Source organism: Parasteatoda tepidariorum, chromosome 8 (assembly GCF_982258835.1).
Source record: "Parasteatoda tepidariorum strain Cologne lab strain chromosome 8, Ptep-v5.0, whole genome shotgun sequence".
NCBI lineage: Eukaryota > Metazoa > Arthropoda > Arachnida > Araneae > Theridiidae > Parasteatoda > Parasteatoda tepidariorum.
In genome coordinates, this window is record NC_141762.1 from 103831723 (window position 1) to 103854076 (window position 22354).

General features: G+C 31.4%; 1 protein-coding gene and 1 long non-coding RNA gene across 2 annotated transcripts in view; one reads left to right on the plus strand and one right to left on the minus strand.

Annotated features, from left to right (window-relative positions):
- The first annotated feature begins 434 nt into the window (after positions 1-434).
- The window catches only part of LOC147806596 (neuronal acetylcholine receptor subunit alpha-7-like), a 95911-nt gene continuing 73991 nt past the window's right edge, over positions 435-22354 (plus strand). The window contains exon 1 of the mRNA XM_087169541.1: positions 435-568. The gene's annotated coding sequence lies outside the window, so the exon portion shown is untranslated. The remainder of the gene's footprint in view (positions 569-22354) is intronic.
- LOC147806597 (uncharacterized) lies at positions 5961-7318 on the minus strand. The gene is made up of 2 exons (XR_015428567.1): positions 7121-7318; positions 5961-6105 (listed from the first exon to the last, which is right to left on the minus strand). It is a non-coding gene; the product is annotated as an uncharacterized LOC147806597 (long non-coding RNA).

Here is a 22354-nt window from a genome sequence, read left to right on the forward strand (position 1 = left end):
ACCGTGGAAGCTTCTCGTGGTCTTCCTCTCCATGTAACGCAAATGCGGGTTAGTTCCATCAAAAAGTTCACCACGAAGGCAAATTTCTCGCAATAGTTGTTCCAGGAGTTCCCTTGTCTTCTGGAGTGTGTTCAAAATGACAGGACTACGGAGTTGAACATTAGTAGTCGTAAACTCCCCAAAAAATTGGGTCGTCTGTTCAACAACGGATATAAAATATACCACCCATCTCGGGCATTCCTTATGACAACTACATATTTATTTAACTTTTATTAACAAAATAAAATTGATTTTTCACTCGTATTGACACACTAATTACGATTACAACTAACTTTTAAATATTTATTTTTCTTATATTTTTTACATTTTATTTTCTTCTTATTATTTATTTTCTTGTTTTTTCATATTTTTTATGCCCCTTTTTGCAGATTCGGTTGAGGGACCTCATGAGAAACGCTTACTCACTGATTTGCTGACTGGATACAACGTTCTGGAGAGACCCGTTGCCAATGAAACTGAACCCCTCCTCCTAAGTTTTGGATTAACCCTTCAGCAGATAATTGATGTGGTAAGTCAACTAACACTCATTAAAATAATTGGTCATTTAAGGAAAAGAAACTGGTGTAAAACAACATATTTTAAAGTAAACCACCGTTGTTAGAGTTCACTGCAGAGCGGGAGTAAGAAAAGAAACATCTCCGCGCTTTAAGATGAGACAACCTTTAATGCGCGCCAAACACAAACATTAAGTTCTTTTTCATTCACTTACTTCGCTTCATCATCTGCTATTATACTTTTCGTTACACTAGCTAATTAAATATATTTTAAATTTAAAAACTGCTATTTTCCTCGAAAAATGTCACAAAAAGAACAAACTAGTCACTCAAAAGCGAGAAATATTATCAAATCCATGAAATATTTAATGTTTAAAATATGCACATTAAGATTGCGAAATAAATATTTTTGTCATACGATCGCCAAATAGTAACCTTGTTCACTTTCTTCTCCCAAAAATAATGAAATGGTATCGTCGGATAACACGTGATGAAGGCGGAGCCAAGTGCCAACTCCTGATGAATGAATTATATCAGTGTTCAACTCCGTAGCCTTGTAATTTAGAATCCTGGACCAAGCATTGGAAGGAATTAGACTTCACTTTTTGATAGAATAAACTCGCATGTGCGTTACATGAAGAGTTAAACCTCACGTAGGTTTGACCATTGTCAAAGGGATTTTTACCCATGATCCATCTGTCACTGAGGATATTTTACATCAGCATTGTGGTCAGTGTGATAATTCATATCAACCATCCAACGCTGGGATTTGAACCTGATAACCTGATTGAGAGACGAACGCTCTATTCCCTGAGCAACCATGGCACGGACTTACATATATGGGTCCAACTAAACTTACCCTTAAATTTTAACTTAAAAAAAATAAAAGATACCACCAAAACCAGGATATTTAAGGATTTTTCATAGCCCAACATAGTTGAAATTCTAATCCTAGGTTTGAGTTTTCTTCCGCTCATATCATTCAACACTGCTCTTGAGCAACTGACCTTGACCTTCAGGAATCATTCCACATTTTAAAAAATTATAATAATTTTCATGAATGACGATTCTGGTATCTTGTTTCTCCCTAGTGTTTAAAAACTTATTCGAACTTAATTTATATATTTTTCAAACACGCGATTCTCATCTCATCGTCTACACACACGTTTCCTATATCCCTTCTTTTATTAATGTCCAAGCTTGTTCCTCTTCTCCCATTGGTTAAACTCAGAATCACGACATGATTCCTGCTTTTATAGTTTGATTACAACTACATTTCATGTCCTATCTCTCACTTCTTCTCAGTCTCCCCATATATATATTTATATATCTGTGACAATTTCTAACTTATAACTCTATTGGAACAAAAAAATAGTTTATTGCGCACATTTAAATATTTCATTATTTTACATTCGCTGTGTCAGATAAATTCAATAAAGAACATTACGTGGTATGAAGTGTGGTCCACGTCACCAAATGTATACTTTTATAGCTGTTTCATACCACGTGCCTTTCTTTTTTCATTTCCTACTATTAGTTCGCACTCTTTTTGTATATATTTATGTAACTAGTTCAAATTTTCAATTGTTAATAAAATACTTTTTATTCATCCACTCAAATTCAAATACATTTTTTTAAACTTGTAGTGGAGGACACTTAACATTTAAACAGTCTTTTCAAATATTAATTCATTCATTAAATTTAATTAATTAATTTTAGTTTCATATGGGAGTAAAATTTTGTAATTATTTAATAAAAAGTAACTAAAATAAAAATAAAAAATTGGTTGACCTAAGTAGGAATTTACTTTAAATTTTTTTTATACTACTTGTTTTATAGTTAAGTGCTATCTCCCGGTATATATTTGCCCGGTATTCTCTACTCTCTTCTTCTTATGGTTAAGAGTTCTTGACTAACAACACTGATAGTTTTCCTATTATAATCTAATGGTTTATTCAAATATGAAATAAATATCAATGAAAATATCAATGAATAAATTATTGCCAAATTGGATGTAACAAATATTTCGGGCAGTCACCAAAGAGATTATGTGAGAGTCGACATTCACCCGTAAAATTCGACAGATTTCGGCCTATTACAGAAATATTTTTTCAGAGTTTATGAATAAAGGTCTGAAACCGTAAATATATTGTTTCTAACTGCAATCAAGCTTGAAACAATTTTATTAACTCGAAAAACTTTTTTATGTTTATCTGTAGGTTTTTATCTACTGTCATAAAATTTCTTGTTTATTCTACAGGGGAGTTTCCTTTAAACTAAAATTCTAAACTTTTGAAGTTAATTTTCTAATTATAAATCTTGGGGGGGGGAATTACATATTATAAACACTTTTATAAGCTTTTCGAGAAGAAGTGTGAATTTAGTCTGTGCGCAAAAGATTTGGAATTCGAGACTTTTTTGGCATGTAGCCAACAATTTTAATGCCAAATGTGACATTTTAGAATAGTTTATGCTTTACCGCAATTAATTGTAAAGGTGAATATCCAGTACATTTTTAAAGACATTTATTTCACTAAATAACGTACACAATTATTATGATTTCAATAGTATTTTTCATGTTAGTAGTTTCCTTTTTTTTCACTAGCCTTTTTTTTTTACTGACAACGAAGCGACTTTTGTACATTTTGATACTTACGTAAAATTTCAAAGAGATTCTAATGTTGTTTGTTTGTTTTACATAACTAGGAAACTCTAACCTCGCTCGCTCAATTCAACGAACCCTCATAATTTCTTCTCATTTATCATTGTCAAAATTTTCCACAAAAACAAAGAAATTTTTTTTTAATAAACTGCTAACAACAATTATTTTGACAATTTATTAAATATGAAACTTAAGTGATCACTCTATAGTGTAAATATATGTTTTCAGATCGTTTTGTTTTTATGATGATGTTAGTTCAGACTCTATTTTAAGGCGAAATGGGGATTATTCATTTTTAGAAAATTTCATAATTTACTAGTCAAAAATTTCGAATTTTTCGAAAAGACACCATTAATTGCAATTTTCCTGATCGAGAACAGATGTTTTTTCCGAATTTTATTGGTACTTGTGTTATGCCTCTATCACACGAGAGAAAAATATGTGCAACTGCAAGTGTAAGTGCAACTGTAAGTGAAATTCCTCCGTTCGGAGTTGCCGAAAGGGTTGCTTAATTGCCTGAACGGTTGCATGAAATTGGGTTACCATATTTTGTTATTTATCTTTACTTTTGGCTCATATTTAATTTTATCATATGATTCTATTATATCATAGTTTCTCAACGATGTTCGTAAAGATGCTGTAGAATATTGATTGATTTTGATTTAATTTTTTACATTTGTATATGTGTTAAGTCTTTTCTTCAGCAGGAAATTAAAATTCTGAAAACTTTATTTCCCCATTAGTGAAGTAGCATAGTATAAAAAGGATTATGATTTCTACCTCATAATATGAGATAATATTAAGATATCATTGAATTTCATGCTGCGTCCCTAAAAAGATAAGGGGGTGAAAGGGGGATGGACTTAAATACTATCTAGAATTTTGACGATTTTTTTTATCTTGATTTGAGTGACTAAGGTATAAAACATGGTGCGTAGCGTTTTTAAAAAGTGCTTAAAGGTGCTTATTTTTGATTTTCATTTTTTAAAGGCCCTTAAAGGTGCTTTTCTTAATAAGTGTTTTTAAAAAGTGCCTTATTTTCCTTTTTCGAAAAAGAGATTTATGAAAAGGAATGTCGATTTTCGCCACATATTATGTAAAAACGTACTTTTCACATTTTTCTATTTCACGTTTTCAGAATTCATTCGTCCCGCACTGGACTGATCGTTAAGACACGGTTCCCAGCAGATCACCGAAGTCAAGCATCACTGGCTATGGTCAGTGTGCGGGTGGGTGACCACTTGGATCCGTAGGGACCGAGGGTGAGCGGTATGGGTCCTCGTTAAACTGTGCTACCGCAAAGTGCTCGACTTCGCTCGCAGGTCGTCGGGCTACCGAGGAGGGGGTGCCATCCCCTCCGCAGAGGATCAAAATTGTGATGGCATGTCTTCGGATCATCCTCCGGGATGTTTCCCAGACCGTCGCCAATAGCCCATTGCGCAGCTCTAGTGCGACGTAAATTAACAACAACAGCAGAATTCATTCAACCATGATCAATTTTAGCGTACCGTCTGTCCATAGCGTATGAAAACGCCAATCATTTTACAGGTTTGGTGAAATACTTGCGAGTCCGCATGTGCGTCTAGTGAGCTGGGTTCGGTGAGATTCTTGCTCTCTCATGCTGTATTTTGCAAGATATTCTCAATTTCAGGCTTTATTTTCCACCCTCTGAAATCGAACCGAAAAATCTCTTGATCATTTTTTTAATGGCTAATATAATCAAGAAAACAGTTCTTTGTTAAATTCTAGTTATTTTATCATGATCATGTAAAGTCTGAGAATTATTTTGCATTTTGTCAATTTACCTAGAGCTTTAAAATATTTTTTGAGTGCCTAAAATGTTCTTAAAAGTTGCTTATTTTTTGTTGAAAGATTTGGCTCCGCACCCTGTAAAAGCATAGTTTATTTATATATATTTACTATGTAACATGCTAGCTAGGCAAGTGCGGTATCATTATCTATGTAAACACTAAATCGAATGAGAATAAAAACAAGCTGTCTGATTTAATAGTTTAACAATTCGAAAATTTATAAAAAGTTTAATGTGTAGAAAGGACAATTTTATGACTTATACCACTTTATGCAACTGACATTGCTATCTAATCAAGTAAGGCATTTCTTCAAATTTATTTTTTAAGCTTAATTCAAAAACATAGTCCTTTGAAATAATTCTGTAGAAGAAATGATGGTTTAATGTATGAAATATAAATTTTTGAATTACCTTTCACTCATAAAGTATTTATAACATCAAAACTATTAGATCTATCAAATCAATTCTATTTTTTAAATTCAGTCTAAAAAATACATAATAAATAATGTCAGACTTGTCTATACTACAATGTCTCAGAATTTTATTTTCATCAAATTAATTTACATTACATGAAGGGATCATCAATTTTATTCATTTACACATTGCATATCAGGAATATCACTTTTATGAAAATTATTTTTTCCACTTTCTTAGTAAAATTGCTTTTTAAATATAAGAGGATTTTCAATGTCATACTTACATTTTATTATTGTAAAATTTATATCATTCATTATTGGTATAAGATAATTTAATTAAAAATTATAGGATTTATTTTGGGACAAATTTATTGTAATATACAATATATAAATTAAAATTTATTTATAACTATAAAAAAAAACAATATTTTATTAAGAACATACTTTTAATGTATCATATTATTTTGTTATAGCCCTTTACGTGTTTTGTTTTGCATTTTAAATAATACAAGAATCAATTTAAAAAATAAAACATTTATTGTCAAGTGAAACATTTAGAACATTATTCATTTTTATTTCTTATTTTTTAATTTCTTCCATAAAAACAGTATTACATCTCTTTCCTTCTTTACCAGATAAACCTTACAGGATTATACGAAATATCTGAAATAAAAGAAAGAAATCACTTTCATGATAAAATTTTACCAACACATTATTAGAATAAGGAAGATTAAATGCCATTAATTTGAAATCATTTAAGTCCTTAGGTATCCCTTTTAAACTTATTTTAAGTTTGACAGATATTTTGATTATAGTTCTAAGATTATTCTATACACTAATGAAAGATGACAGGTGTGTTTAGTTTTGTAGTTCTTATGTTTGGATTGAAATTTGTTTCAAGAAAAATAAATTTTATTTATAGACGAAGATTCTTAAAAATGTAAGTATATTGAAAAATTAGTAAGGTACACTTACATACTTACTGTCATTATAGAAAAGCTAAGTATCAAGAGATAAATGTGAATTTTTAATAAAAAGTAAAGTATCATTAGTTAACTTTGAATAATTATAAACAAAATATTATGCAAATCATCATACACAAAAAAAAAAAAAAATAGAAGGGATGAATGTAGAAACAGACAAAGAGATTGGGAATTTGCATTTTTAATAATTACTTTTTATATATAATATACTACCTTTCTTGTAATACTTTTCAATAATTACTGGAAAATGGGGTAACTTTGTGAGAAACAATTTAAATATTTACCACACATATTTTCTAACTTGTTTTAAAATGAGATTTTCAAAAATTAAAAGAATTCTTAGGGAAGAATAAAATAATTATTGCACTAATAATTATAAAACTTTCAAATAATCGGACACATGCTTTTACAATCAACAGAAACAAAGATTAAAATTTAAAAATAAAGAAATGTAATCATTATTATATTTTATGTTATAATACTGAAACAAAGTTTGGCGAGTTGCTTGGCGAATATTTCAAAGTAAAGCTTTTCGCCAGTATAGTTCTTTACATATATAAAAATAGAAATTATTTCTATTTAAAGTAATTAAAACTTTGATCGGAACAAATTATAATAAGTTTTAATTTTATTAGCTTAAAATAAATAAATATTTTAAAAGAAAATTTATCGCAAAAATAATGTACTATACTTACCGATACTAAAATCGTGTGCAGGTTCCTGTTATGGTAGTACATCAACTGCATTGAGATGGTCATCTCATAGTGCGAAAGTATTTTTAATGCTTTCATTTTAAAGGAAATGTTATTATTAAACTAAAAACTTGTTCCGTCTCATCTATAAAAAAATTTCATCCGATCATCCTCTTCCTAACGTCGCCGCCATTTTTATTTACATTTGTATATGTCATCACATAAAATTGAAACGTCATAAAAAGCAAACGATCTGATTGGTTCATGAAAGAAATTGCCTGAACGGTTGCAGATATTTCGTGCAGCCGTAATTTCTATATCACACGAGCGTTTTTTGGAGGAATTTCACTTACAGTTGCACTTACACTTGCAGTTGCACATATTTTCTCTCGTGTGATATAGCCATTACATGCAATATTCTAGCTATTTTCATCCAAAATCAGATTAAGGGAAACTATAAATTTATCTGAACAACTATCAGAGTTGCGTATTTCAGAATTTTTAGACAATCCTGTTTTAAACGTGTAGGAATATTGCATTAGAGATAATTCATTAAAAAATATAAAAAAATAGATGAAAACTATTTTGTTGTTGTTGTCGTATGCTATTAAGGTATTGGAGGTGCGATTGTTCTAATTTTCCAGTGGCGCCATCTCTGACCAAGAATTCGACTTATGTCACACCCGCTTAAAAGGTGGGCCCATTCATTCATCTACAGATCGTAGTTTTAACCTGAACCACAGAACGACCAATCTTCAATTCCCAGAAGTATAATTCGTTCAAGGAGGACTTTGTGACCCGACAGATATAACTTGCACCAGTCACCATTTAGTACACGGCGAGTATTCGGTCGGCTAGATTTGAACTCTCGTTGTCACGAGCGTGAGTCCAGTGACCGGCCAACCAGGCTATACCAACCCCTTAAGGATGAATAAATAGGTTTAAGTACTTTTTTTAAATCTATGTTAATACAATGGCATGCTTTCGTACGTTACTTTTTAGAACACACACCAAAACACTGAATTGCTAATTTAAAAAAAATATCCGTGCAGTAATCGAACTCGTTTATTGTAACCACTTGTCACGTGTGTTATCCGTTGAACTTTATATTCTTATTTTTATTTGTAAACGTTTAAACGCTATCTACAAGAATACTGCTAAATCATTATCAGTTTCCAAATTAGTCCCTTTAACATGAAAAAATATTATTACGGGATTTAATGGACAACTTATACTATAATTTATATCATGAGACTGAGGTTATGGGTCAGAGTCCCCTTGTCGTCAGCCTAACTGTGAGAGGTTTTCGTGGTTTTCCTCACCATGTAAGGCAAATGCTGGTTAGTTCCATCAAAAAGTCCTCTACGAAGGCAAATTTCTCCCAATAAAGCAATCCAACATGAAGGCAAGCCATGAGTTTCTTCTGGATTGGGTTCAAAATTACGAGGTTACGGAGTTGAACATTAGTAGTCGTAAAGCCATCAAAGAATTGGGTCGGTTGTTCAACGATGGTTATAAAAAAAAATAAAAAAATTTCAATTAATGCATATTACCAATATAAGTAAGCATTGGTATCAATAATAATATGGTGAATAATAATGTCCCCATAAAGAATCTTTCTCCATTTACTTTGCTTTTTAATAGATAGGTGACTTTTTTTAATTTATACACATTATCAATATTAATTGTCGAAAATAATAGGACAATTTTTTCCGTTCCTCTATATTAATAAGAAACATTTACTCCATTAATTTTTCCTCTGAGTACATATATGGTGGAGGAGGATTATTTCAGAGTGCCATTTATGTTGAGATGGTGGAATATTAAGGTGTGGGTGGAGTTTGTATTGGTATAGTGGACTAGTTGAAGAATACTGACAAATTGAAGATTGCGATGAAAACAGAAGGGTGATGAAAATTAACAGTTGAACCGGATCAGAATTAATAAAAAGCTTTTATTTCATATAGTTGCAGAGCTCGAGATACAAGATATAAATATTATTCAAAGGAATTTCAGTTGAATAAGTTTTGCATACCAATATTAATAAGGACAGGCCATGGGAGACAATTCCCCCACGACCTGCCTAAACTAAAGCCAAATTAAAAAGTACATGTAATTTGTTCCCAGCAGACACAGAAGCATGGGTAGGAGATCCAAAATTGGCGAATTATCAAAATATAGCATAGCCAAAACAAAGCCAACCAGCATATCAATATTGGGTTTGAAAGAATACCTTGGCGATTACGAGTCGCCAATAAATTTATGAGAATTATTACAACCATGCAACTGAAACATATTTTCGGTTAGAAAATTTAGAATAAAAAGTTATAAATAGATTTTTGTTTTCGATTAGAGGCGACAGTGAATTAATAAGTCTGCATTAGTAATGATATAAAAAGTATCCGTTACATTGATCTATAAAAGAAGAATAAATATTTTATATTCGTTTCAAAAGATTAAGTCTTTGATTTATTTTAAAAGTAATCCTATTAATAAAAATCAGCTTAAGTAATAAGAGATATTTAAAAGGATTGCAAATAAATATGTAATGCCAATTGTGGCATCACAACATAGCTTATTTCTTTTACTTCAATGTGCATATATTACCCAAATTAATTAACAATCACTGGCGCCAACAATAGTATGTCAACGTTTCTTGTGAATTTGTACCATTTTTTCATTAGTTTTGTCTTTGAATACATTATTGTTTTTCATTTCAATTACCGTTGATTTGAAATTGTTTACTTTTAGAGAAACACATTTTAAAAGAATTATTATAAACAAAATAGGCATGTAGAATCAGAAAATTTTAGAAATATTTTTTGGCTATTTTTTTTTCTATTGGCTATTTTTTGCAGAGTTAACAGTTAATAATTAATGGTGTCAACAGCCAGTTGTGAATTTTAACTTTTGTCCAGCTTTTTATAGTAAAAAATTTATTCATTTTCTTAGCGTTACTCAGCGTTACGAAAAATTTAGAAAGGGTACACAAAAGTTATAAGTTTGGGAAACACTGCCCTAGAGGTATGATTTGTATTGGAACATGGAGGACTTTGATGCAAATTTAATCTGTCAAGGCACAGTCACTATTTACTACACATGGAGTCTAAGGCCGGTGAGAATCGAACTCACGACCTCCTCTTGTACCAGTGCCCTACCAACCAGGCTATCCCGGCCTAAATATCATTTATTTTATTTTATAACCGTCGTTGAACAGCAGATCGAATTTTCAGTTTACTGCTACCAATGTTCAACACCACAACCTTGTAATTTAGTTTGTCCAGAAGACAAGGGAACTCCTGGATCGAGTATTGGAAGAAATTAGCCCACGTGGAGGACTTTTTTTATGGAACTAATCCGCATTTGCGTTACATAGAGAGGAAAACTATTTCATTTCATAACCGTCGTTGAACAGCAGACTGAATTTTCAGTTTACTGCTACCAATTTTCAACACCGTAACCTGGTAATTTAATTTGTCCAGAAGACAAGGGAACTCCTGGTCGAGTATTGGGAGAAATTAGCCTTCATGGCGGACTTTTTTATGGAACTAATCCGCATTTGCGTTACATAGAGAGGAAAACTATTTCATTAAATTTCATTTCAAAACCGTCGTTGAACAGCAGACCGAATTTTCAGTTTACTGCTACCAATGTTCAACACCGCAACCTTGTAATTTAATTTGTCCAGAAGACAAGGGAACTCCTGGATCGAGTATTGGAAGAAATTAGCCTTCCCGGAGGACTTTTTTATGGAATTAATCCGCATTTGCGTTACACAGAGAGGAAAACTACGAAGAACCTCCACAGCTAGCCTGACGGTAAAGGGACTCTAAACCATGATCCGTATACCACTGAGGATATTTTACGTCAGCACTGTGGTCGATGCGAGCCTGGTGTGGAATTCGAATAAACCAGCCTTTGAGAGATTCGAACCCCGGTCCAGCTCATCACCCCAATTGTTCAGTCTATCCCCTGAGCCACCATGACTCTAAATACCATTGAAAGACAATGGATAGCAAAAATCTCATTCTTATCAATGGTGAATAAGCTATTGAAAAAATTCCGTTTCTCATACGGCTCTAGTGTACGAACTGATGGAAAATTTATTACAAAAATTAAAGATCGGGGGCTAAATTTTCTGCCTAATTTCAGGATGATAGAACAAAAGGTTCTTTAGTTATAAGGGGGATACCCACACCTTCCCAGATTCATATATAGAATCATTTTTAGAAAAAGTTATTTTCTAATCACCTCAATTTGTGTGACTGATGCACGTGCCTTTATTATAGAGAAAAAACTAATAATGCTTAGTGCTTAGTTTTTCTTTTACAATTCTATACTATTATAAGCTAAATAGGAAAGTAAAAAATATGTAAATTAAGAAGCGTTAGATGGGCCACAATGATTTCAGTAAGAAAATTATTAAATTATTTTATTAATTATTAGAATAATAGTGTTTGGGTCAGAACTAATTAAATCGTGCAATAGAGTGTGAAGATACCGTCCAACTCAAAATATCATGCAAAATTTTTACACCCACCAACTCTTCATTTTTCAAATTTATTTATTTCAAAAAATGAGCTTTTTTCCAAAAATTCTCTTTTCACTTCGCTTTTAAAGTGTGAGGAGGCATTTTATTCTGTTAATTGCATTTTTAATTAAATTTCTCACTGATGCGGTGAACAGTTTTTAATAAGCGGGAAACTATCAAAAGTTTGGGATTTAATGAGAGACTTGAGAAAATTTTATTTTCTTCCTGTTTATCATGAGAAATATAAAGAAATTTGTAGATCATTTATACAATAAAAAATGAAAATGAATTTCGTTCTATCATTTTTTTTTCTCGCATTTCTACAGAGGACGAATTTTAATGCAAAGATTTGGGTAATTCTTTGGAAATATCGCATTTTGGTGAAAAAATATTTAATTTACCATGTTTGGAACATTTTTTTTTAAATAAAATAATCATTTAGTAATGCTAGTTAATATTTTATAGAGAGCAGTGTAGTTTGCAAACATTCTTCAGTTTACAATTTGTTCCCATCTTTCAAATGCCAGGGTAGATGTATTTCATAATTTTATAACTTTTTACTTCCATGCTCTTCTAATTTTAAACTGGACACTGTATTTTTAACAATAAGGCTCTTTATGTTATTAATGATATAGAGAAGGTAGACTCTTAAGGCTTTTTAAAAGAGCTCAGACTGAACAATAGAGTTTATGTTATTAATGATGTAGCGAAGGTAGCCTCTTAAGGCTCTTTAAAAGAGCTCGTACAGAGTAACATAGTTTATGTTATGAATAAAGTTACGTTATGAAAAAAACCTGTTTGCTTTTTAAAATCTCCTTAAATGGATTTTTTTTCTGAAATTGTCTTCTTTGTTTCGAATGGAAGATTTATTTTAAGGAAGGAGTTACCAATCATACATTTAAACATTAATAATTAACGAAAACGTCATTTATATAGGTTACAGAGAAATGAAAATATGTGTATGGAAAACGAAATATTTTCGCACGCACGCACACACACACACACACTCTCTCTCTCTGTCTCTCTCTCTCTCTCGTTAAGTGCCACTACCCAGTATGCGTTAAGTGCCCCTACCCATATACCCTACACTAATGTTTTTTCTAAGGTTCAGTGCACAATATCAGAATATTTCAAAATATTTGTTGTATCAGATTTGATATTTTTGTAATATTTCGATACTTATTTGCTGAGGATAGATTAGGTGAAACATCAGCGTTAAAGAAACATTGATGGAGGGCATACCGGACAAATGTATACCGGGCATTGGCATTGAACATCAAGAAAACATAAGTGTTGGGCATACCGGGCAAGTGTATATCGGGCAGTGGCACTTCACTAGACCTAGTATATACTTCATACATTTACCAAAGCAACTATGATTGCCCATATTCACCGGTGGAAGACTACAACCAACCATTTCGGTGATTCACATTAACATATATACATGTCACTTTGGAAGGGGCTGAGCGGATTTCGCATAGCTAAGCCATCAACCATTTGATGAAATTTACCCTTTAGAGTAAACGTGGACTATTCTACACAAATTCGAGTAACATTACAACTTGGCTAAAGGGTAGTTCTAGAGCAGGGCTGTCCAACAGGCGACCCGCCAACTTCTTATTCAGGCTGATCGGCGTCAGTTTTCCCATTAAAATGTAATCAAATTGTTTTAAAATCCTTCTGTTCCATTGTTTTATAATTAACTAGTGGACTGCGCCCCCTGCTCGCTAACGCTCGCCAATTCCCGAAAATTGCTACGCAATCTTATATGGTTTGCTTCGCAAACCAAGCTCGCTTCGCTCGCTACTAACTTAGGTACATTGCAAATGCACAAAACTCTAAGAAGAATTCAAAACAATCATTCATATACATATAAAAACTTTTTTTTAAAAAAAATTACATCTTTTTAGTAAATACTAAATCATTAAAATAAATTTGAATTCAAATAAATGACATGTAATTCGTTAAACCTATTAGAAATGTGCTATAGTATAATTCGTGATATAAATCAAAAATCGTTAAATAAATTCGTAATATATAAATTCGTGAAAAAAAAAGCGCTTTCGACAAAATACTACAATAGAGATCTATCGTCAAAGACTACTAACTTCTGCCTAGCTTAATAGTATGAGATTGCAGCAGCTGATCCTCTCTGGTTATTTCAGTTTCCGTTTTGAAAAGCGCTATATGTTGAGTCACCTCAGCTAGATTTGGCATGTGACATTTTTAGCGGCAATCATGGGTCGATTTTCTAGCGTTGCCATTCGGGGAGTTGTAGAGAGGCTTTTTTTTGTCGCCGTGTAAGAGAAATAGTAACGTAAACAAAACAAAGCAAACGTTGCCACCGGCGGAAAAGAAATACAGCCAAAATTTGGGAGCCACGTAAGAGAATTATATATATTAGATAATTCAACTATTAATTGTTATTGTATAAGAGGTAAGACATTATTGTTCAACTTTTTCAAACTGCGGCCCACCAGGTGATCAGTGACCGGAATTCTGGCCAGTGGGCTCTTTGCAGTTGGACAGCCCTGTTCTAGAGGGTTCATTTACGGGAACGTTGGTGAATAAAGATTTTACATCAAAGGAGACCATTTTGTTTCATTAGGTTTGTACATATGAAATTCATTCCCAAAATAATAGGAATTTCTGGCAGTCAATAAATTCGTACAAGAATGTGGAGACAAAATTAAAACGAGATGCTTAGCTAATTTAATACCTTTAAATGTTAATATTAAATTCTTTCAAATGGCAATTCCTTTCTATTATCCTTTGTTGGATATGTTGGAGGACATTTTGTATATGTTAGCATTTTAATTCTAAATTATGTTGCATGTTTTAATAACCATCTCACTCACGATACTGACGAACATTTAAGAGACAAAATCAAATCCGTTCTCACTTGTTTAATTTGAGTTTGTTATATTTAAGTATTTTAGTGATTTTTGACTGCACGATTTAAAATCTCGAAATAACTTGAAATTCTTCTTATTAACAGGGTGCTTAGCGTTTTTAAAAAGTGCTTAAAGATGCTTATTTTCGATTTTTGTTTTTTAAAAGCCCTTTAAGGTGCTTTTTTCATTCGGTGTTTTTAAAAAGTGCTTAGTTTTCCCTTTTTCAAAATGAGATTTTCCCTTTACTATGTTGATTTTCGCTTCGAATTATGCAAAAAGACACAGTCCACATTGTTCTATTCAACGTTTTCACAATTAATTCAACCCCAATCTATTTCGGCGTATTGTCTGTCCGTAGCGTAAGAAAACGCCATTTGCTTTACATGATTCAAAATTTTATGATATTTGACAATTGTTAAAAACAATGCCAAATTTTTTTTTTGACATGACTGTTATATCAAGACAAAACCGTCAATTGTCAAAAACTTTCCTACCCTGCCTAATTATGATATTTTTTTAAAGTGCTTAAAAATATTTTTGAGTGCTTGAAAAGTGCTAAAAGGGTGCTTATTTTTTGTTGCATAATTTGTATCCTGCATAATTCGTAACCTGATTTCAAAAGGCAGACCGACTGGTCGCCGAAGTCAGCTAAATTTAACTAAATCTGAATTTTCTAAATGTATGTTTTTTAGTTTTTTCCTAAATGAAAAAAAAAACAATTTGGCACCGTAGAATGATCTGGTTCTACATTATTAATAGGCTCTAAAATAAATTGCAAAATAATAATTACAAAGTAATGCTTTTTTTTTATTGTGGGAACAGTAGAAAATATGGATAAAAGTGGGTAGGGGAGAAAGAAGAGAAAGAAAAATTTTAAGAACTTGCTATAATTCTTTATCATTCATTTACATTTTTTGAAAGGGAAAGTGATGCTAATCAATATTGGGATTATTTAACTTATTTTGTTTCATTTTAAAATGGTCGTTGAACAACCGGCCTAATTGTTTGAGTTTACAACTGCTAATGTTCAACTCTGTAGCCTTGTAATTTTGAACCCAATCCAGAAGACAAGGAAACTCCTGGATCAAGTATTGGGGAAATTTTGCCGTAGTGGAGGACTTTTTTAATGGAACTAACCCACACTTGTGTTACATTGAGAACAAAACCACGAGAACCTTCCACGGTTAGCCTAATGGCTTGGTGACTTCTAGCCCATGATCGGTCTACCATTGAGGATATTTCTCGTCAGCACTGTGGACGTTGCAAATCGGATGCGGAATTCGTATCGACCAGTCATCGCTGGGATTCGAACCAGGTTCACCTGATTTGAAGGCGAATGCTTTATCCCCTGAGCCATCACAGCTCTATTTAACTTATTTACCAATATTGGATTTTGTACTAATATACTGAAACGAAAAACAAAACTCATAACAATTATTATGATCCAAAATTTAAAGTAAAGTATAAGTAATTGTTGCACTGTTGAAAAAGGAATGGTGCAAACTAATAATTCTCATTTGGTTTCTTCTTTAAAAAAAAATAAACTGAGAAAATAACTAATTAAGAAAAAAAAAGGTGAGAAAAAAAATAGCTGAAGGAATAGGGTGTATTATCCGCAACTTATAACACGAAAAATAAAAACAGAAGAACAAATAAAATAACTCAATAAAAGAGAGATCTGTTTTTTCGTGTCACACGAGCTCTTCCAAATCCCCACCCTTTTTTCCTCCTAAATCCCAATCTGTTGGGTAGGGATTTAACAGCTACATGAACCGCCGAAAGTTTCCAGTTTCAATGAGAGGAAGGGGAAAGATCTCTCTTATTCCCCCCGTGGTTATTAAAAAAAAATGTGTGGAACAAATATAGCTGAGAATTGAAGTGAAGTAACTTCTTCGAGATGAAATGAGAAGTAAAGGATTCCAATAACATCTCGTTTTTAAAGAGGAATCATTGTTAGTTTGTCGGCCGGCAGTTTATTTATCTTAACAACATATTTAAATAGTTCGGATTTACAATTTTCATTCTTAAATGTTATCTTTCGCGGATATAAAATATTTTATATCTCCACACATTTTGAAATGAACCAGAATATTTATTAACTTAAAGAATTTGTTTGAACAGTTATACATGTATAGGTGAGACACAAAAAATACCGAGTATTTCATTTTGTAAGTGACGTTGAACCCATTTTTCGGTAAATCATTGTCAATGTTCAACTCCATAAACATGTGGCTTTAAATGCAGAGCAAAAGAACTCTTGGCACAAGCATTAGGACAAACTAGCCTACGTGAAAAATGTTTTAATGGAAATAACCCAACATTCTGTTACATGGACAGGAATACCACGAAATTTTTCCATGTTTAGCCTGACGGCAAGAGAATTCCAAGTCATGATTTATCTACCACTGACTGAGAATATACTGCTGATTTTTGGCCCGCGGGAACTTCTGAACGCAAAAAAAAAATTCTTTGATTTTGTTTTTTGTTTAAACATTATAAATTTTCTTTAATTAAAATATTTAATTTCGATTTCTATTACTCTATAAAATGCGTATACATTTTTTTTTACACTTTCATTCTGTAAGCTTCTTTTTGGTTAAAATCCATAACACCCCCCCCAAATAATTATGTATATATATATATATATAACATAAAAAGCTTCTATTAATCTTTTTACGTTAGTTTCTTTGCTATAAAACAACTCCTACTTTATTACTAATTAATTATTCTATTCCAAATTCTTTCTCACACTTTTAAAAGCCACATCCTGTTCTTAAATCTATTTTTGGCTCAACTATGCATTTAATTAAGAGCAGGACATATCTCCCTATGCTCTGTGTGGGAAAAGCTAGATTTCTTTCATAAACCAATAGTAATCCTTATCACTTCCCTTTTCCCCTCAAATATAACAAAATAGAGGGAAATTCCTTTGCTACTTTCCCTAAGATAAAAACTTAAGCACACAGTTTTTGAGTGCGATTTTGAGCTCCGCCTTTGCTAGAAAATGTCTTAAATATACTATGTGAAGTTAATAAAATATGTTTTGCCTTCCAACTGCTATCTGCGTGGCCTAACATCACTCACCATGACTGCTACCCTTTCAAGCCGGCAGGATAGATAAATTTTGCAGTTGGTTTGGCACTTTTTTTTTTTCACTGGCTCTATTAAAAAAAAAATGCTTTTTTCAAATAAGTAAAAAATATATAAATATAAAAGGAAAGAAAATAATCGAATGAAGTTTTAGGAGATGCCGGCGTTGCTCGTGAAACAGATATCCTGACTAAAAGAATGAGAATTTCGGGACTTTCCTTCATAATGGGTCCAGACGTTGCCTCTACACCGTTGTACCGGAATCGCCGTTAAAGAATTGATGTCTTCGCTGTTTTGGTTTCGTTTTCGCCTACCGTGTGTTACCATCAACAATTAGCTTCTTGCGGATTTACAGCAAGTGCTTGCTGTGTTGCCCTACTTGCTTGCTGCTTGTCGGTCTCATTGAGGATTGATAAAGGTTCAGCATATGATCGAATTGATTTCGTTTTCTGGCGATTTTCTCGAGTGTTCTGTGTTTCTTTGAACGGAAGGTGACCAAAAATGTGATCTCAAGTGGTAGCTATGATTCCGCTCGCGTGTGCGCGTGATTCATCAAATATTAGAAGTGATTTATTGGTGATTAATTACAGATGTGATTGGTATTTACTCTCAAAAGTTTAAGTTTTTAAACGTGAATACTTTTGAATCATTTACGCTCATATATTGAAATAGGAACATATAATTTTATGTTTATTGTTCCAAATATTTATTCCGGTAATATTATATTTATCTATTAATATTTATATTTTGATAATAGTTCCATTTATTGATGCTATTATTCAATGGTTTATAATATTATTTGTTTAAATTAAATAATGATATTAAAATTTAGTGCTATCACATATTTTTTTTCCACTTATGATTCAGTATGATTATAGTTTTAATTATTATTTAAGGAATCACTTTTTATATTGCATTATATATCACAGTGTATATTATATTGATTGTAGAAGTAAAATTTAAATTTTTATTTTATTATGGTGTTTAAAAAAGCAAAATATGTGCTATTCATAAATTTAACTTTTTTTTCTTTTAAATGTTATATTTAGTTAATGAAATTTATTTTGGTTATTTGAATGCCCTTACGGAGTGGCAAAAACTACAATTTTAACATGGATGAAAACGCTAAAAGCAATACAGATAATTCTGAAAAAGAATTGAGTGATAATTTACAAAAATTAAGTATGGATCAAAATGTACAAGATAAACCAGACATACTAATCTTTGAGCCTGACATTGGTGTTCAATTCACAGCCTGGCTCAAACATTTCGAAAAACTAACTATCGAGGCTAAATTAAATGACGATTGGAAATTTAAAAATTTTCAAAAATTCATTAAAGGTTCAGCTTTGAAATTGTATATTAATAACTGCCTTAATTGTAATTCATATCAGGAAATAGTTGAAATTTTTCAAGAACATTATTTTTCACCTCTCTTTGGCCTAAACGATTTTCAAAATTTAAAATTTTCTGGCCAAGCTAAAGACCTTAACTCATATTTTACTGAAAAGGTAGAGTTAGGTAGAAAGATAGGTTTAAGTAATGAACATATAATTGAGGGTCTATCTATAGATTTGCCTCCCCAAATTAGGACACTTTTGGTTTTAAAAGAACCCAAAACCCCGATTGAATGGCTCACAATTGTTTCGAAAATAATTCATGATGTACCTACGGTCTTACCCCAAACTGAAACTAAACAAAAATTACCAGAATCCAAATTTAATGGGTATGGACCACAATATCAAGGCTGGGTACCAAGGCGGCCATTCTTTAACAACTCGGGTAATCCAAATTATAATCCTCAACAAAATCAAAATTTTTCCCGGCCTAGTCAAAGTTATAACCAACAATCCCAATTTAGACCTACAATTCGAAATGAAAAGTTTCATATAAATGAACAACAAACAAGTCATTTCGCCCAGGCTTCCCAGGAGTTGCCTCCTAAGCCATGTAAATACTGTGATAAGCTTGGTATAACCAATGCTTATCATTGGGGCCAAAATTGTATAAACAAACCTAATATTTTTACGGCTGAGAATCAAACTCAGCCTAAACAAGAAAGTGACCAACAACAAAATTGTCAATTAATAGTAACTGGATATTTACAAAATAAAAATGAAAACAATATAAGTGACAAAAACCCAATTTTGACAAATAAAACTATCCTGTTAAACATTGATACAGGAAGTACTTTAAATATAATTCCGGCTAAGCTTTTTGAAAAACTTAATGTCCTAAAAGAAAGAAAAGACTTTGTTAATGTAAAACAAACAAAAGGTATTTTGCAACTTAACCATACTTGTACTTTAAATTTAAAAATTGGAGATATAGCTAGGTCAGTGGAATTTTATATTTTAAATACTGATCTACCTTATGCCATACTGGGTTTAAAGGAATGTAATGGGTTTAAATTAGTGATAGATTGTGTTGAACGAGTTGTAATGCAAATTCAGAAGAAGCTGATAGTTTTTTCGGATTATAAAAGCAACTTGCCTTTACACATTTCTCCTGAAATCCAGGTTAATGATTGCAACAAAAATATCAATAAAGAAAATAAAGCTAAGAATAAAAATAAGGAAAGTAGAAATAAAAGAAACAATGTTAAATCAATTAAAAATAAACAAAATGAAATGATTATGGAAAATAAAAGTTTGGACATAAAAGTAAACAAAAATAAAAATGTAAATAAAGAGAATTTAAAGAAGAATAAAATAAAAAATAGACTTAAAAATAAAGATTTAAATAGCAAAACTGAAAATACTCTTGAGTTTTCAAATGTTCTTGAGACTAAATGTGATAATGGTGCGCAACATTGTCAAAATCATGTTGACGGAATTATGCAAATTCATGATGATGAAAAAAATTCCCAACTTCAGGAAATTTTAGAAGATTTTTCAGATATTTTTGCTAAAGATAAATATGATGTAGGGACAATAAGAATTGAACCTCAAAGGGTAAGATTAACATCAGACTTACCAGTATCCTTACGAGCATACAAAACTTCCCCAAAACAACAAGAGGAAATAGATAAACAAATTGAGGAATTGTTAAAGCATAATATTATTAAAGAAAGCTCTTCTCCCTATTCTGCTCCAGTAACTTTAGTTTATAAAAAAGATGAAAATAAGAAAAGTAGATTGTGTATAGACTTTAGAAAATTAAATCAAATCACTAAATCGGATGCAGAACCATTACCTCTTATAGAAACTCTTATAGATAAATTAGGGAACAATGTTTATTTTAGTAGACTCGATATGGTAAGTGGTTATTGGCAAATTCCAATCAACCCTGAAGACACTGAAAAACTTGCTTTTGTCACCAATAGTGGGTTATATGAATGGTTAAGATTGCCATTTGGGTGGAAGAACGCCCCTAGTATTTTTCAAAGAACAATACGTAGAATACTCACTAAACATAAAGTTTCATTTGCAGCTAATTATTTTGATGATATCATAATTTATTCTAATAGTTTTGAAGAACATTTAAATCATCTAAAGGAAATTTTTGAAATATGTAGATTTGAAAATTTAAAATTAAAACCTTCTAAATGTTCTTTTTTGCAAACTAAAATTCAATTTTTGGGTTATGAAATATGTCATGGTGTAGTAACTCCTGATAACAACAACATTGAAGCAATTAAAAACTTGAAACCTCCAACTAATGTTAAATCTCTTCAACGATTTTTAGGTTCAATAAATGCGTATAATAAATTTATAAATAATTATGCTAAAATTAGAGTACCTTTAAATAATCTCTTAAAGAAAAATACAACCTGGTGTTGGACTCCCAAATGTCAAGAGGCATTCGAAATTTTAAAGAATGCTTTAGTTTGTAAACCAATTTTGAAAATATTTAATCCTAAATTACCATGTCATATTTTTGTTGATGCAAGTCAAAGTGGTGTTGGAGCAATTTTGAAACAGCCAGATGTTTCAGGTGTCTTACATCCAATAGCATTCCATTCTCGTTCTCTTAGAGACTATGAGAAAAATTATGCTATCACAGAACTGGAATGTCTTGCTATTGTTGATGCATTAAACAAATTTTATCACTATTTATTTGGAAATAAATTTACCATACATACAGATCATGCGGCTTTAGTTTGGTTAAAAAATGTTAAAAATCTGAAAGGTAGATTGTTCCGCTGGTCTTTACTATTGAGTATGTATGATTATGATATAAAATACACAAAAGGCACCTTAAACTTTGAAGCTGACATGTTATCCCAAGATATTCCTGACAATAGTGAACACAATAGTAATGTTGATTTAAATAATGTAAGCTATTTTTCACATCTTTTGCAATTAGACGAAATTCGCGAAGCCCAACAAAATTATAATTTAACTGGAAATTTTATTAAAATAGATAATGTTTTGTGCATACGTAAAAAGGGTTTTACCAAAATTGTTGTTCCATTTTCTTTAAGGCATAAATTACTTGAAATTACTCATAAAAAATTTGGCCATCCGGGAATTCAAAAAACTATTAATTTGCTTACTCCTGTTTACTATTGGGAAAATATTACTTTAGACATTACAAATTTTAACAAACATTGTCATACTTGTCAAATTAATAAAAAATCTAGACAGAAAAGATTTGGGTTACTTCAGGAAATGCCCCCAGTTGACAAACCTTTTGAAATAATTGCAATCGATAGTGTAGGTGGTTTTAATTATTATAATTCTACCAAAAAATATTTAACTTTAGTAATTGATCATCACA